Below are 14,653 nucleotides of genomic sequence, written 5' to 3'. Positions count from 1 at the left end.
TCCTGACTTGTGCCTTGTAGATAGTGGACAGGCTTTGGGGAGTCAGGAGGTGAGTTACTCACTGAAGGGATCCTCACCTCTGACCTGCTCTTGTAGCCAGAACACTCATAATAGTAGTCCAGTTCAGTTTCCGGTCAATGGTAATGCCCAGGATGTTGATAGTGAGGGATTCAGCGATGGGAATGCCATTGAATGTTAAGGAGCGATGGTTAGATTTTTCTCTTGTTGGAGATGGTCATTGCCTGGCACTTGTGTGACATGAATGTTACTTGCCACTTGTCAGCCCAAGCCTGGATATTGACCAGGTCTTGCTGCATTTGGACATGGACTGCTTCAGTATTTGAGGAGTCGTGAATGGTGCTGAACATTGTTCAATCATCAGCAAACATCCCCACTTCTGACCTTATGATGGAAGGAAGGTCATTGATGAAACAGCTGAAGATGGTTGGGCCTAGGACACTCCCTTGAGGAACTCCTGCAGTGATGTCCTGGAACTGGGATGTGTGACCTCCAACAACCACAACCATCTTCCTTTGTGCTAGGTATGACTCCAACCAGCAGAGAGTTTTCCCCCTGATTCCCATTGACTCCAGTTTTGCAAGGACTCCTTGAAGCCACACTCGGTCAAGTGCTACCTTGATGTCAAGGGCAGTCACTCTCACTTCACCTTGGGAGTTCAGCTCTTATGTCCATGTTTGAACCAAGCCTGTAATGAGGTCAGATGCTGAGTGACCCTGGTGAGTGACAATCTGAGTGTCAGTGAGAGCAGGTTATTGCTAAGCAAGTGCTGCTTGAAAGCACTGTTGATGACCCCTTCCATCACTTCACTGATGATTGAGAGTAGACTGAATGGGCGGTAAATGGCTGGGTTGGATTTGTCCTGTTTTTTGTGTACAGGACATACCTGGGCAATTTTCCACATAGCCGGGTAGATGTCAGTGTTGTAGCTGTACTGGAACAGTTTGGCTAGGGCTGTGGCAAGTTCTGGAGCACAGGTCGGCAGTACTATTGCTGGAATATTGTCAGGGCCATAGCCTTTGCAGTATCCAATGCCTTCAGCTGTTTCTTGCTATCATGTGGAGTGGATCAAATTTGCTGAAGACTGGCATCTGTGATGCTGGTGACCTCTGGAGGAGGCCAAGATGGGTCATCGACTCGACACTTCTGGCTAAAGCTTGTTACAAATGTTTCAGCCTTATCTTTTGCACTGATGTGCTGGACTCTCGAATCATTGAGGATAGGGATATTTGTGGAGCCTCCTCCACCAGTGAGTTGTTTAATTATCCACCACTACTCATGATTAGGTATGGCAGGGTTGCAGAGCTTAGAGCTGATGTGTTGGTTGTGGAATCACTTAGCTCTGCCTATCACTTGCTGCTTATGCTGTTTGGCAAGCAAGTAGTTCAGTGTTGTTGCTTCACCAGGTTGACTCATTTTTAGGTATGCCTGGTGCTGCTCCTGGCATGCCCTCCTTCACTCTTCATTGAACCAGGGTTGATCCCCCAGCTTGATGGTGATGTTAGAGTGGAGGATAGGCCAGGCCATGAAGTTACTGGTTGTAGTTGAGTACAATTCTGCTGCTGCTGATGGCCCACAGCGCCTCATGTGTGTCCTGTTTTGAATTGCTACATCTGTTCAAAATCTATCTCATTTAGCACCATGGTGGTGCCACGCCACATGATGGAGGGTATCCACAATGTGAAGGCGGGACTTCGTCTCCAAAAGCACTGTGCAGTTTTCACTCCTACCGATACTATGTTGGACAGACGCATCTGCGGCAGGCAGGTTGGTGAGGTTGAGGTCAAATATGTTTTCCCTCTTGTTATTTCTCTCATCACCTGCCAGTCTAGCAGTTATGTCCTTTAGGACTCAACCAGCTCGGTCTGTGGTGGTGCTAATGAGCCACTCTTAGTGATGGACATTGAAGACTCCACCCAGAGTATGTTCTGTGCCCTTGCCACCCTCAGTGCTTCTTCCAAGTAGAGTTCAACATGGAGCAGCACTGAGTCATCAGCTGAGGGGGTGTGGTACATGGTAATCAGCAAAAGGCTTTCTTGCCCATGTTTGACCTGATGCCATGAGACTTCCTGGGGGTCGGAGTTGATATTGAAGACTCCCAGGGGCAACTCCTTTTTGACTGTATGCCAATGTGCTGCCACCTCTGCTGGGTCTGTCCTGCCATTAGGACAGGACATAATGATGACAATGCCTGGGACATGATCTGTAAGGTATGATTCTGTGAGGATGCCTATATCAGGCTGTTGCTTGATTAGTATGTGAGACAGCTCTCCCAATTTTGGCACAAGCCCCCAGGTGTTAGTAAGGAGGACTTTGCAGGGTCAACAGGCCTGGGTTTGCTGTTATCATTTCTGGTGTCTGGGCTGATGGGAACAACAATGGCAAACTCAGCCCTATTGACCCGGCATAGTCCTCCTTACCAACATCTGAGGGCTTGTGACAAAATTGGGTGCAGTACTCCAGATGAGGCTGAATTAGTGTCTTTTCCAAGTTCAACATGACCTTATTCTTGTACTCAATGCCTCAATGTCTAAGGTACTATATGCTTTATTAATTGTTCTCTCAACAGGCTCTGCCATCTTCAAAGACTTATGTACATATACACCAAGGTCCCTCTGTTCTTGCACCTCCTTTAAAGTTTCTCCCTTTATTTGATACTGTCTCACCTTACTATTCCTGCCAAAGTGAATCATTTCACAGTTCCCACAGATAGAGGCCGTTCAGTCTGTCATGTCTGTGCTGGCCTTCTGAAGGAGAATTCAGCTAGTGCCACATTCCCCTACCTTTTCTCTGTAGCTCTGCATTTTTTTTTCCTTTTCAGAGAATGATTCAATCCCCTTTTGGCCCTATTACCACCACACTTCCAGGCAGAGCGTTCCAGATACTAACCACTCGCTGTGTGAAGAAATTTCTCCTCATGTCACTGTTACTTCTTTTGCCAATTACCTATAATCTGTGCCGTCTTGTGCTTGATCCTTCCACCAATGGGAACAGTTTCTCCCTATCTATTCTGTCCAGACCCCTCATGATTTTCAATGCTTCTATCAAAACTCTTTGCTACCTTTTCTTCTCCAAGGAAGAGAGACCCAACTTCTCCAATTAGTCTAAGCAACTGAAGTTCCTCATTCCTGGAATCATTCTCATGAATCTTTTCTGTACTCTCTCAAATGCCTTCACAACCTTCCTAAAGTGTGGTCCCCAGAACTGGACACAATCATTCAGTTGAGGCTGAACCAGTGTCCTATGCAGGTTTAGCACAACTTTCTTGCTTTTTGTACTCTAATTCCATATTAATAAAGCCCAGGATGCTCTATGTTTTATTAACCACTTTCTCAACCTGTCCTTCCACCTTCAGTTATATACATCGAGGTCCCTTAGAATTGTACCCATATTTTATATTGTCTCTCCATGTTCTTGCTGCCAAAATTGCCTGATACTTCGCACCACACAAGTGACAGTCAATGGCCATCTCCAACAAGAGAGAATCCAATCATTGCCACTCGATGTTCAATGCCAATACCATCACTGAATCCCTCACTATCAACACCCTGTGGGTTACAATTGACTAGATACTGAACTGGACTGGCCATATAAATACTGTGTTTACAAGAGCAGGTCAGAGGCTAGGAATCTTGCAATGAGTAACTCACCTCCTGACTTCCCAAAGCCTGTCCACCATCTACAAGGCACATGTCAGGAATGTGATGGAATACTTCCCACTTACCTGAATGAGTGCAGCTCCCACAACACTCCAGAAGCTTGACACCATCCAGGACAAAGCAGCTCACTTGATTGGCACCACATCCACAAACATTCACTCCCTCCACCACCGAAGCATAGTAGCAGCAGTGTGTACCATCTACAAGGTGCACTGCAGGAATTCATCAAGGCTCCTTCGACAGCACATTCAAAACCAAAGACCACTGCTGTCTAAAAGGACAAGGGCAACAGACACATGAGAGCACCCACCAGTACCATTTAGAAGGACAAAGGCAGCGCATAGGTGGGATTACCACCACCTGGAAGTTCCGCTCCAAGCCACTCACCATCCTGACTTGGAAATATATTACCGTTCCTTCACTGTCACTGGGTCAAAATCCTGGAACTCCCTTTCTAACAGCACTGTGGGTGTACCTACACCACATGGACTGCAGCAGTTCAAGATGGTAGCTCAGTATTACCTTCTTAAGAGCAGCTAGGGATGGGCAATAAATGCTGGCCCAGCCAGTGAAGCCCACATCCCGTGAATGAATTAAATAAGAATGAATCACTTCTCTGCGTTAAATTTCATCCGTCACTTGTCCACCAACTTGTTTCTGTCCTTTTGAAGTTTTATATTATCCTCCTCACAGTTCGCAGCACTTCCAAGTTTTGTATCATCCGCAAATTTTGAAATTGTGCCCTGTACTCCAACGTCTAGCTCATTTATATGTATCAGGAAGTGCAGGGTTCCTAACACCAGGGCATGGGGAACTCCACTACAAACTTTCCTCCAGTCCGGAAAACAACAGTTGACCACTACTCTGTTTCCTGTCGCTCTGCCAACTTTGTACCCTTGTTGTTACTGTTCCTTTGATTCTATGAGCCATAACTCTTCCTGATTTGCTTCACAGTGATCCTGAATGAGTTCGCTCTGCTCCCTGTCTGCTTTACAGTAATCCTACTCTCTCAAACTCCCCCTTGAAACCTTTCTATCTCTCCACCTTTCAAATCTAGTTTATATACCAGTCACATCTAACTCTACTTCTTTGTACAAGCTTTTTCATTGCCACTATGAATTTTTCACCCTTCTTCCATATAAAATTCACTTTCATCCAGTGAGCTGTGCCCAGCTTGCACTCTCCTGCCTCCTCTACAGAAACTAAGGATATCACAAATCCAATTCTTCACTTGCTAAGTTTAAGTTTCAATTCCAAAGCCTGTTTCCAAGTTTATGCTTTTTGTTCAGAATGTTTTCAACATTAGAGACAATTTAAATGCAAGTTGATGTATTTTCTGCTAAGTATTTGTTCTTTACTGATCACAGAAAAGTGTGAAAGAGAAGCTCAGATGTTACATTCTCATTCTCAACTCTGCAGGGAGACAGGAAGATGCATTTCCTCTGAGCATGTGTTCCTCACTGCATGGAGATTGGAAGTCTGCCATATGATAAATTGTGGCTGTATATCTAGTTTTTACCATGGACCTCCAATATGTTGCAATGGCAGGTTTGTCAATCCAATCAGCTATTGATTTCAAAATGATTGATGATGTTTTGCACTCATTAATTTCATTTCAGTATATGCTGCATAATGTCAATTGTAAACTCTGCAGCAGTTGCATTGGTACATTTACAGCTTGAGTGCCACATCACAAGTAAACCTTGATTCAGAGTGTGAAAAGTAACCTAACTTGATCTTTTTGACATATATTTCATCTGATATATTTGAGGCATTTTGCACAACCTATGAATGACAGTCTAGTGTCTGTGGTAGACTCTGCTGTTTCAAAGATTGTGTTTTTTTTAGACAGATCCTAGTTTATTAGGGAAACTGTAAAGAGAAACTGAGAAAGGAAACTGACTCTAACAGTTTCTAAGGAAACTATGGCTAAAATGTAGATTGGAAACCAAAACTTCTGGGGAGATTGAAACTATATAAGAGGAGACAGAGCCCTCAGAGCTCAGCAGATGACAATGAGTTCAATGATGCAGTACAGGCAGGCTGAAGAGGACAAAGGCAAGACCTAGAAGCTGAGAATAAACAAAGGTATAGTTGCTGCAGCTGTTTCTGTTACTTGAAGTTAACATTGGTCAACCTAAGACATCCAGGCCATTGTAAGCAGTATTGAGGAGGTTCTGCGGATGTGTGCCATTTTTTGGTGAAGACCATGCCCTTGGGTTGGCTGTGTGCTACTGTCAACTGAGGATCAGTTAATTCCTAAAAGAGGAGGAGCTGAAATTTTTCATGAGGAAGATCGAGTTCTGAAGGAGCTCTGACTGAACTTGATGACATACATGATGGATGGAATGCTGAGACAATTCATAAGATCTGCCCTTGTTGTATCTGCCATGTAATGTGCAATTTATAATTGACTGCAATTTGCCTGTTAATTCATGCTTAACTTGCATTGATTCTGGCTTTGAGAGTATAGGAATTTAGCTATGATAGTATATAGTGTTTGCTTTGTTTGACTCTTGTATAGTAAAAATTAATCTGTTTAAGCTGGAATGTTGTGATTTCATTCTTTCAGTAATTAACTGGGATTTTGCATTTTGTTCTTTTTTTTAAAGTTACTGGTTTTGTCCTATACCTTAATCCCTGATGATGATTAATTAGGGAGAATCCCAAACTAATTCCTAGTTCCTTGAATCATACTTGAGTTTTGATTGAGGACTCATTTGTTTATTGATATATTTGAGGATAAGATAATAGAAATAGACATCTTTGGGAAATATGGTTGAGGAAATCTTTAGCATCATTTTTGCCTATACAAGACAATATAGCATTTTCTTTCAACCAGTTACTGTCATGGAACTAAGAATGTGTGGTGGATTAATCTATGTTACTGCATTAGTCAGGACAGCATTCTGGAGGGTAACAAAACAACCTGAAATATACTGGCAAAATTCAAGGACCAAGGCTTAAAGGAACTTATGGATTTGCTTGTTCAAAATTTAGTGAAGTCATTGACCTCGAAATTATGCTGTAAAATACTAGTGTATCAATGTTAAATTCAGTCATCTGAAATACCTCCCTTCACTATGTTAGCAAGGGCTTAAACATATTTAAAAATGAAACTGTCAATAACAGTGGAAGGAATTTTGTACGAATAATTTAACCTCTGTACATTCATATCCCACAACCTAATTTCAAAGCCAATCCAGGAATGCATTAATTTATATAAACTACTACTTTAACTCTTCTGGTTCTTTTATCTGCATCAGCACAATGGCTGATCTTGTTCTAGTTGGCACGGTTTTATATCTCTTTTTTTCCTTCCATCTGTCAGATCTGGCATGACATCCTGGTGCAATTAAGCCTGCAGTTCCGTTGTCTCTCAAAAAATATTGTGTTTCGCACCTGGTGCTTTGATTAGTTTGAAGTATCTAAGCCAATTTTATCCCTCTCATTATTTTTGTAAGTGCACAATTACAGCTGCTGAATAGAAAGCATCGACTGCTGTCTTCCTACTTACTGAGCATCTGTTTCTGGCTTCTTTATGAAGCTCCCTCTCATAACAAACAGTGAATCCTCTTCTGTACTGTTCTGATGGTACAATTACTACACATTAAAAGCAAGTTCACTTATTTATCTCCAAGACTGATCCCGGAAATAGTGTGCAAATAACCCCTTTCCACCACTTCATTTAGTTTGGCCATTTTGAATGATAGCAAGCCTGTTTCTCACAAGAACTGCCAGAACATTCACTCTTAGGCACACACAAAATTAAAGAATTCTCAACGCACGCACACAACCAGTTGGCATTACTGTTTATCCTCCGCCTGAGCAAATCAACAAGGCAAATTAACGGGCCTGGAACACAAAGGGGAGAAAGTTATAATTCTGTTGTATCACGCCTTGGCCAGGCCCCGTCTGAAGCATCTAATTTCAGCTTTAGGCACCACATTACAGGGAGTATGTTTTGGCCTCGAAAAGGGTGCAGCATGGATTCACCAGAGTGATAGGGGGCTCAAAAGTGAGGATAGATTACATAAAATTGTTGTAGTAATTATGGTTTTATTTAGTGTGTAATGTACCTTTAAGAATAATACTTGTTAGGCAAGATCACATGATATGTAGTAACCAATGGGAGAGTAGTGCAGTCAATGCAGGGATAGAGTTGGAGCTCAAAGCACACGTGAAGCTGCTGCTGAGTACCTTGTAAGCAAACGTAATGTTTCTACCCAAGAAGTGTCTGCAGATCAACTCGAGCATCAATAGTAACAACTCAGCTACCCTTAGAACAAAATGGTGATTAAGATAAAACAGGATTAAACAGAAGAAATCAAATTAGAAAGAAACTGGCACTATACCTCGCCCAGTGACTGTAAGTAGCAAGCTCCGTTTGAATCGAAGAAGTAATCCCTTTTCAGATTCCACAATTTTTAAGAATTGATCCTTTTGAATCAGCCACAGATGATTGGTCTCAATGCATAGAACACCTCATGTTCTTTTTTCAAATGAACAAGATTACAGGGGAAGAGAAGAGGTGAGTGATCCTCTTGAGTACATGTGGGAGCAAAAATGACAGTCTGAGTTGAAGTTTGATGGCACCCAGTGCCTCAGATTTGAAGAATTTCAATGAATTTGTGGACCTTGTGAACAGTCATTTTCAACCAAAGCCCTCAGTCACGATGCAGAGGTTCAGGTCTAAATCGCACAATGGAGCCCCGGATGAGAAAATTGCTTGCTACCTGTGCAAATTTGAAACAGCTAACGGAAGATTGTGAGTTCAGTGCAACTCGAAACAACATGCTCAGAGATTGTTTAGTGTGTGGCGTGAAAGAAGACACTATTCAGGAAAGATTATTTTCCGAAGTGAATCTGGATTTCAAGAAGGTGCTAGAGATAGCACTAGCTATGGAAAGCACAGTAAGAGGTTCAAAAGCAATGCAGGGTGTGCAAAATGGCACTGTCCTCCACATCGGGTGGGAAATCCCAGCCAAAAAGAGTGCAAAAATGCAAGACTCTGCTGAGGAGCAGGAAACAGACCCCCATAGCTGAAGTATAAAGAAAAATAACTTAGCAGTGAAATTGAAGAATAATTTCAATAGAGGTAGAAGCAAGTTGTCTTTTAGCGGTTGGCAATTTTAAAAAAATCGAATGCTGTTATTGTCACAGAAATGGACATATGATGAGGCAGTGCAAGGAAAGATTCAAGCAGGTTTGTAAACAAAAGAAGAAGCCCAATGAAATTTATAACGTAGAAGAGCCCAAAGCAACAAATTCAGACATTTACTCATTGTTTAATCTGAAAGTTGGAAAGACAGAACCAATATTTACCTTCACCAACAGTGAAGGTAAATGGCAAATCTGTTAGAATGGAAGTGGACACAAGAGTTTCTACTACAGTAATTTCTGTAGTTTCTACTACAGGTATGTGGAACATACCTTCAGATATCTGAATAATGGTGAACATCAATTAAGGTTAGAAGAAACAGCTGCCAAACTCAAAACACATTCAAGTGAAAGGCATAAGCAGAGTAACTGTCCTTTATGGAAGCCAATTGGCAAAGCTATCAGTGTTCGTATTGAGAGACAGAGGACCAAGTCATCTAGGATGAAATTGGCTAAGGGAAATCAACTTTGATTGGCCACTGAGATTCCAAAATGAAGCTGGAAGTGTTCCTGTTTTGAAAAAGGAGTGTGTAAGGACTCAACAACCTGAGGAAATGCAGGCTGTCTTAAGCAAAATCCTGGAAGAACAGCAGAAGAAACTCAAAGGGACACTGCTTGAAGACAGAGTTCGAGACAAGGGGAGCAACTTTCGCAGGGAAAAATAAAACCTGTTAAAAGACCTTCACAGACTACAAGATTCCCTCAAGTCAAAGTTTGTACCTCTGGAAAAGTATGAAGAGAAATACAAAGAATTCAGTAATTCTCTGAACAAACTGAAGAATGAGTTGGCAGAGAAGACACAGCAATGTTCAATTTATCCAGGAAGCAGAAAACAAATACAAAAAAAGAGGTGGAAGAGCTGAAGAATCAGCTAAATGAAGCCAAAGAGGCTTTGGAAGCAAAAGTCGCAGAATTTTCTAAGAAGCAAATGGATAATAAGATTTTAGGAAACTCAGCCACTGAGCTTAGACAAGTTGAAGTGCATCTGAGAGAAGTCTGGACAATATTGAAGTCAGAAAGAAGGCCGAGATTAAAGTCTGTGCTAGAAAGAAGAAGGCCCATACAAAGAAGATACAGAAATACTAATAGGGCCTTAATTCTGGCAGCATACAAATACACTTTCGTACATAGGCCTGGCAATCAAATTGCAAACGCCGATGCCCTTAGTTGTTTGCCTTTACAAGAAAATTATGAGCATGTCCCAGTTCCACAGCAACTGGTTTTACTGTTAAATTTCTTAGATTCGTTGCCGGTATGCGCTGTACAGATCAGAGACTGGACAAGTCGGGACCCATCCTTTCTCAAATACGAGAACAAGTGGTACAGGGTTGGCCACAGGAGCCTATATCTGATGAAATGAAATTGTACTTCAGCAGAAGATATGAAATAATCAGTCAGGATGGCATCTTAATGTGGGGAGCATGAGTGATAGTTCCTCCAAAGGAAAGGAGCCTACACAGGAACTATACAGTGCCCAATCCAGGACTTCCTGAATGAAGACCATAGCATGCAGCTATCTATAGTGGCCTGGGATGGATGGTGAAATAGAAAGTTTAGTAAAGCACTATGTGCAATGTCAGCAGCTGCAAAAATTGCCAGTGACAGCTTCATTTCACCCATGGGAGTGGCCAGGTAGGCCTTGGATGCGGTTACACATTGACTAAATTGGACCTTTCCTGGGAACAATGTTTCTGCTCATTGTCAATGCCCATTCAAAATGTTTGGACATATATGAGGTGAAGTCACCAACACTGGCTGAGACAATTGAGACACTACGTCAGAGTTTTGCCACTCACGGACTACCAGAAGTAGTTATTTCTGATAACGGAATGGCATTTATGAATGCTGAGTTTCAACGGTGTATCAGCCTTAATGGTATCGCTCATGTAAAAACCACATCACCCTTCCTCAAATGGACTGGCCAAAAGAGTGGTTCAAACGTTCAAGGCAGGCATGATAAAGCTAACTGGCAATTCCTTGGCAACCAAGCTGACATGCTTTCTTTTTCATTACAGGACTGCCCCTCACACAATTACAGATGTCATACCTGTGGAGTTATTGTTGAAACACCATCTCAGGACGAGATTGAGCTTAATGATGCCAAATTTAGAGGAGAAGATGGAAAGCAGTCAAGGAGGCCAGAAAACTAGATATGACTGGCATAGTTATGAAAGGAAATTTACTGTGGGAGAGCCGATATATGTAAAGGACTTCGGAGAAGGGCCAAAGTAGTTACTGGCTGAAGTAAGTGCAGTGACTGGACCTCTATCTTACCACATGGAGGTGGAAGGCTGGATCATTCGTAAACATGTGGACCATTTAAGGAAGAGAGAGACAAATCACCAAGATTTGGTTTCACCAATGACCATGTCCAGGTTGTGTTTCCTGGGGGTACTCAACCCAGGGCTGACATGCCTGATGTTCCAGTAAGAGTTGAAGATACAGAACTGCAAGTGCCCACCGAAGGCAACTCTGGTAAAGGAGGTTCCTGACAAAGAATTTGAAGTTGTGGAGCTGCGATGTTCCACACATACCAGGAAACCACCTGAAAGACTGAACTTGTAAATTCATTACCCACTGTAATTATTATGTTGTCCTGAAGAATTTGTGCTTGTAAATATATATATATGTTTTGCTGAGTTAAGGAGGAGGAATATAGTAATTATGGTTTTATTTAGTCTGTAATTTACCTTTAAGAATAATATTTGTTAGGGAAGATCACATGATCTGTAGTAGCCAATAGGAGAGTAGCACAGGCCCCCTCAGCAATCAGTGTGGAGATAGAGTTGGAGTTGAAAGCGCATGTGTAGCTGCTGCTGAGTACATTGTAAATAAACTTAATGTTTCCACCCAAGAAGTGTCTGCAGATCAACTCTATCAACAATAGTAGTAACTCAGCCACCCTTACAAAACTTGCCTTTATTAGTTTGACCATAGAAAATTGAGGGGTAACGTGCTTGGAGGTGTTTAAAGTGTTATGAAAGGATTGGATAGGATAGATACAGAGAAACTATTTCCTCTGGTGGCTGAAATCAAGAATGAGGGAGTACAACCCTTAAATAGAGTGAAGCCATTTATGAGGGAAATCAGGAAGCACTCTCTCATAATTAGGGTTGCAGAAGCTTGGAATTCTCTGTCCCAGCATCCATAACCGTTAATGCATTTGGAGCTTTCAAGACTGAGATAATAGATTTTTGTTAGGTAAGATGATATGGAATCAAGATGGGCAAATGGAATTGAGTTACAAATCTGCCATGATCTAATTGAATTATGGAACAGGCTGGAGGGATTGAATGGCCTACTCCTGTTCCTATGTTCCTGAGACTGCTAAAGGCAATGCCATAGATGTGTTCTGACAGCTACTAGCTTGTCCACTAGTGCACACGAACTTGCATTATAAAATGATCTTGTCTGGAATTCTGATATTGAAGATGATGGGTTTGACGTGCAGGGATAGAAACCTTCAGCTTTTGTTTTGGAGAACTTCAATTTTCCCTACCAACATAAGCTACTGTTTATAGGGAGAAAAAGCTTGCAAAATGCACTTCTCAATACCATGGGCAGGTTTCCTGACTGGGGCAAGGACCCCGATATCTGCATCAAATATGGGTCCTGACCCTGCTGGTATAGTCGCCCAACACCATTTTTGTAGGATTTGCCAATTAATTGTCAGATGGCACGCTCACCACCCAAGTCAGAATATTGGGTGGACAAATAGGAGGCCCTCCAGCAGTGAAAGAGTTGCAGCCTGCTGTCACAGGTAAGTTAGAGGGGACACCTCAAGATGAAGGCACCCCCTCAGCATTTTTTAAATTTGTAGAAGTAAAAATGGTCACAGCTGCCAGGCTGCCTTCATGGAGGGGTAACCTGTCCACAGCGCAGACTCCGGCTGCAGCCGTTTCTCACCACCTGCAATGGGGTAATCTGGAGTGCTGCCCACCTCCCCCAACAAGTCTGCTGCGTTTTGGCCACTGCAGGAGGCCACGACTGGAAAATGCCAGGAAGCATGACCGAGGGGCCTTAACCAGTTCTATCATTGGCTCAATAGGCTACCTGCTGCTTTTTGATAGGTAGCCATTCCTGACCTGACCTGGCCTCCTGGAAAAGAGCCAGGAGTCTGGACGGTGCCAGGGAACTGGCACGCCAACCAGTGGCGGCAAATTTGAATCCTGCCGCTTCTGTCCTCACCCCCATCTCACCACAAAAATCCCACCCCACATCAAATAGGCTGTTGGTTAACACTGATGCAATGGAGATCCACATCACAGCAACCAGTGCAAGCTTACAATTTGTGAATTAGGACAGAATCCACCTTTAAAAGGAACATTGAGTGATAGTTGGAATAAATGAAGGAATCACTAAAAGGCAGACAATTTCCTTCCCCACTCATGCAAGCTGCCGATTCCTAAGCAGTCAAGAAATATTTTACCAAGATTGTCAAAAAAACAAAATGATTGCTTCTTCAAACGTTGCTCCTTGCTATTCCTCACCACCTTTCCTGAAGTTCCTACTTGGAATCCTTATATCACATTGATTCTATGATCAGACCTATGAAGAAATAAATGAGTGTTGCTGGGGGAATTTAAATGTGATGCTTGACAGAAGGCATTCAATACATCCACATCGGGAATTAAAGGAGATCACGAAAGAGGCTCTTGAGTTTTGGTTGTTACAAAAAAAATTCAGCAAAGGCCTAAAAATCAGCTGCGCTCAATACTGAAATATAGTGAAAGTAATTTGCATTAACTGAGATTAGGCAAACTGAACAAGAGTTCCTCACCCAGTCACATATCTCTACTTACTGCTCCTTGTTGATTTTGAGACAGTTTTAGGTGGTTAGGTGTAGGCAAGTAGCAAATACAATTGGAATACAAAACAAAAACAGAATTACCTGGAAAAACTCAGCAGGTCTCTTTGGATTTCCAGCATCTGCAGTTTTTTGTTTTTACAACTGGAGTACAATTGTTTCCAGGCTCTCATACAGGCGCACACACATCCCCATCCACATTGGCTTAGGCTAGAAAATTGTGGTAGTACATCTGTGATTTTATGATACGCTGCAAATTGTGTGCAAGGCCCAGGCAGAAAGTTATGCCTCAAGTGTTGTTTGAGCAGAGAATTTCTTCTGAAGGGTTAATTGACCCATTGTGGGCTTTTCTCATTGTAAGTATGTTCAGATATTATACTTCCAGGATCAACCTTATTTTATACAAAAACAGAATTACCTGGAAAAACTCAGCAGGTCTGGCAGCATCGGCGGAGAAGAAAAGAGTTGATGTTTTGAGTCATCTTGTCCCTTCAGCAGAACTGAAATTCATCAGTTCTGCTGAAGGGTCATGAGGACTCAAAACGTCAACTCTTTTCTTCTCCGCCGATGCTGCCAGACCTGCTGAGTTTTTCCAGGTAATTCTGTTTTTGTTTTGAATTTTCAGCATCCGCAGTTTTTTTGTTTTTATCAACCTTATCTTATGCCTTATAACTCAATTATAAGCAAATATACTAGTTACAATAGCTTGTAAACATAGACTGCTACCTGCAATTTCCAAAATGAAGTAATAATTTCACACAAGGCAATGTTAAATCTAACAAACAAGTTAATTCAAATAAGATAATTGCTAATCATTTACTAAAGGTGGGTTATCAAAAAAAGAGAGTTGTAGATTTGTGAGTGCTCGGTCCACTTATAGGGAACTATTTTTCTTGGGCAATAGCAGTGTTCGCATTTATCGTTAATTGTTCCTCAAAAATTTTGGGAGTGTCCCGAGGATGTGCTAAGGCATAAATAAATCCAAATTTCTTCTTTCGCTAACCATTCA

The sequence above is a fragment of the Carcharodon carcharias genome, chromosome 8 (assembly GCF_017639515.1).
Source record: "Carcharodon carcharias isolate sCarCar2 chromosome 8, sCarCar2.pri, whole genome shotgun sequence".
NCBI lineage: Eukaryota > Metazoa > Chordata > Chondrichthyes > Lamniformes > Lamnidae > Carcharodon > Carcharodon carcharias.
Note: the sequence above shows the minus strand (reverse complement) of the source record.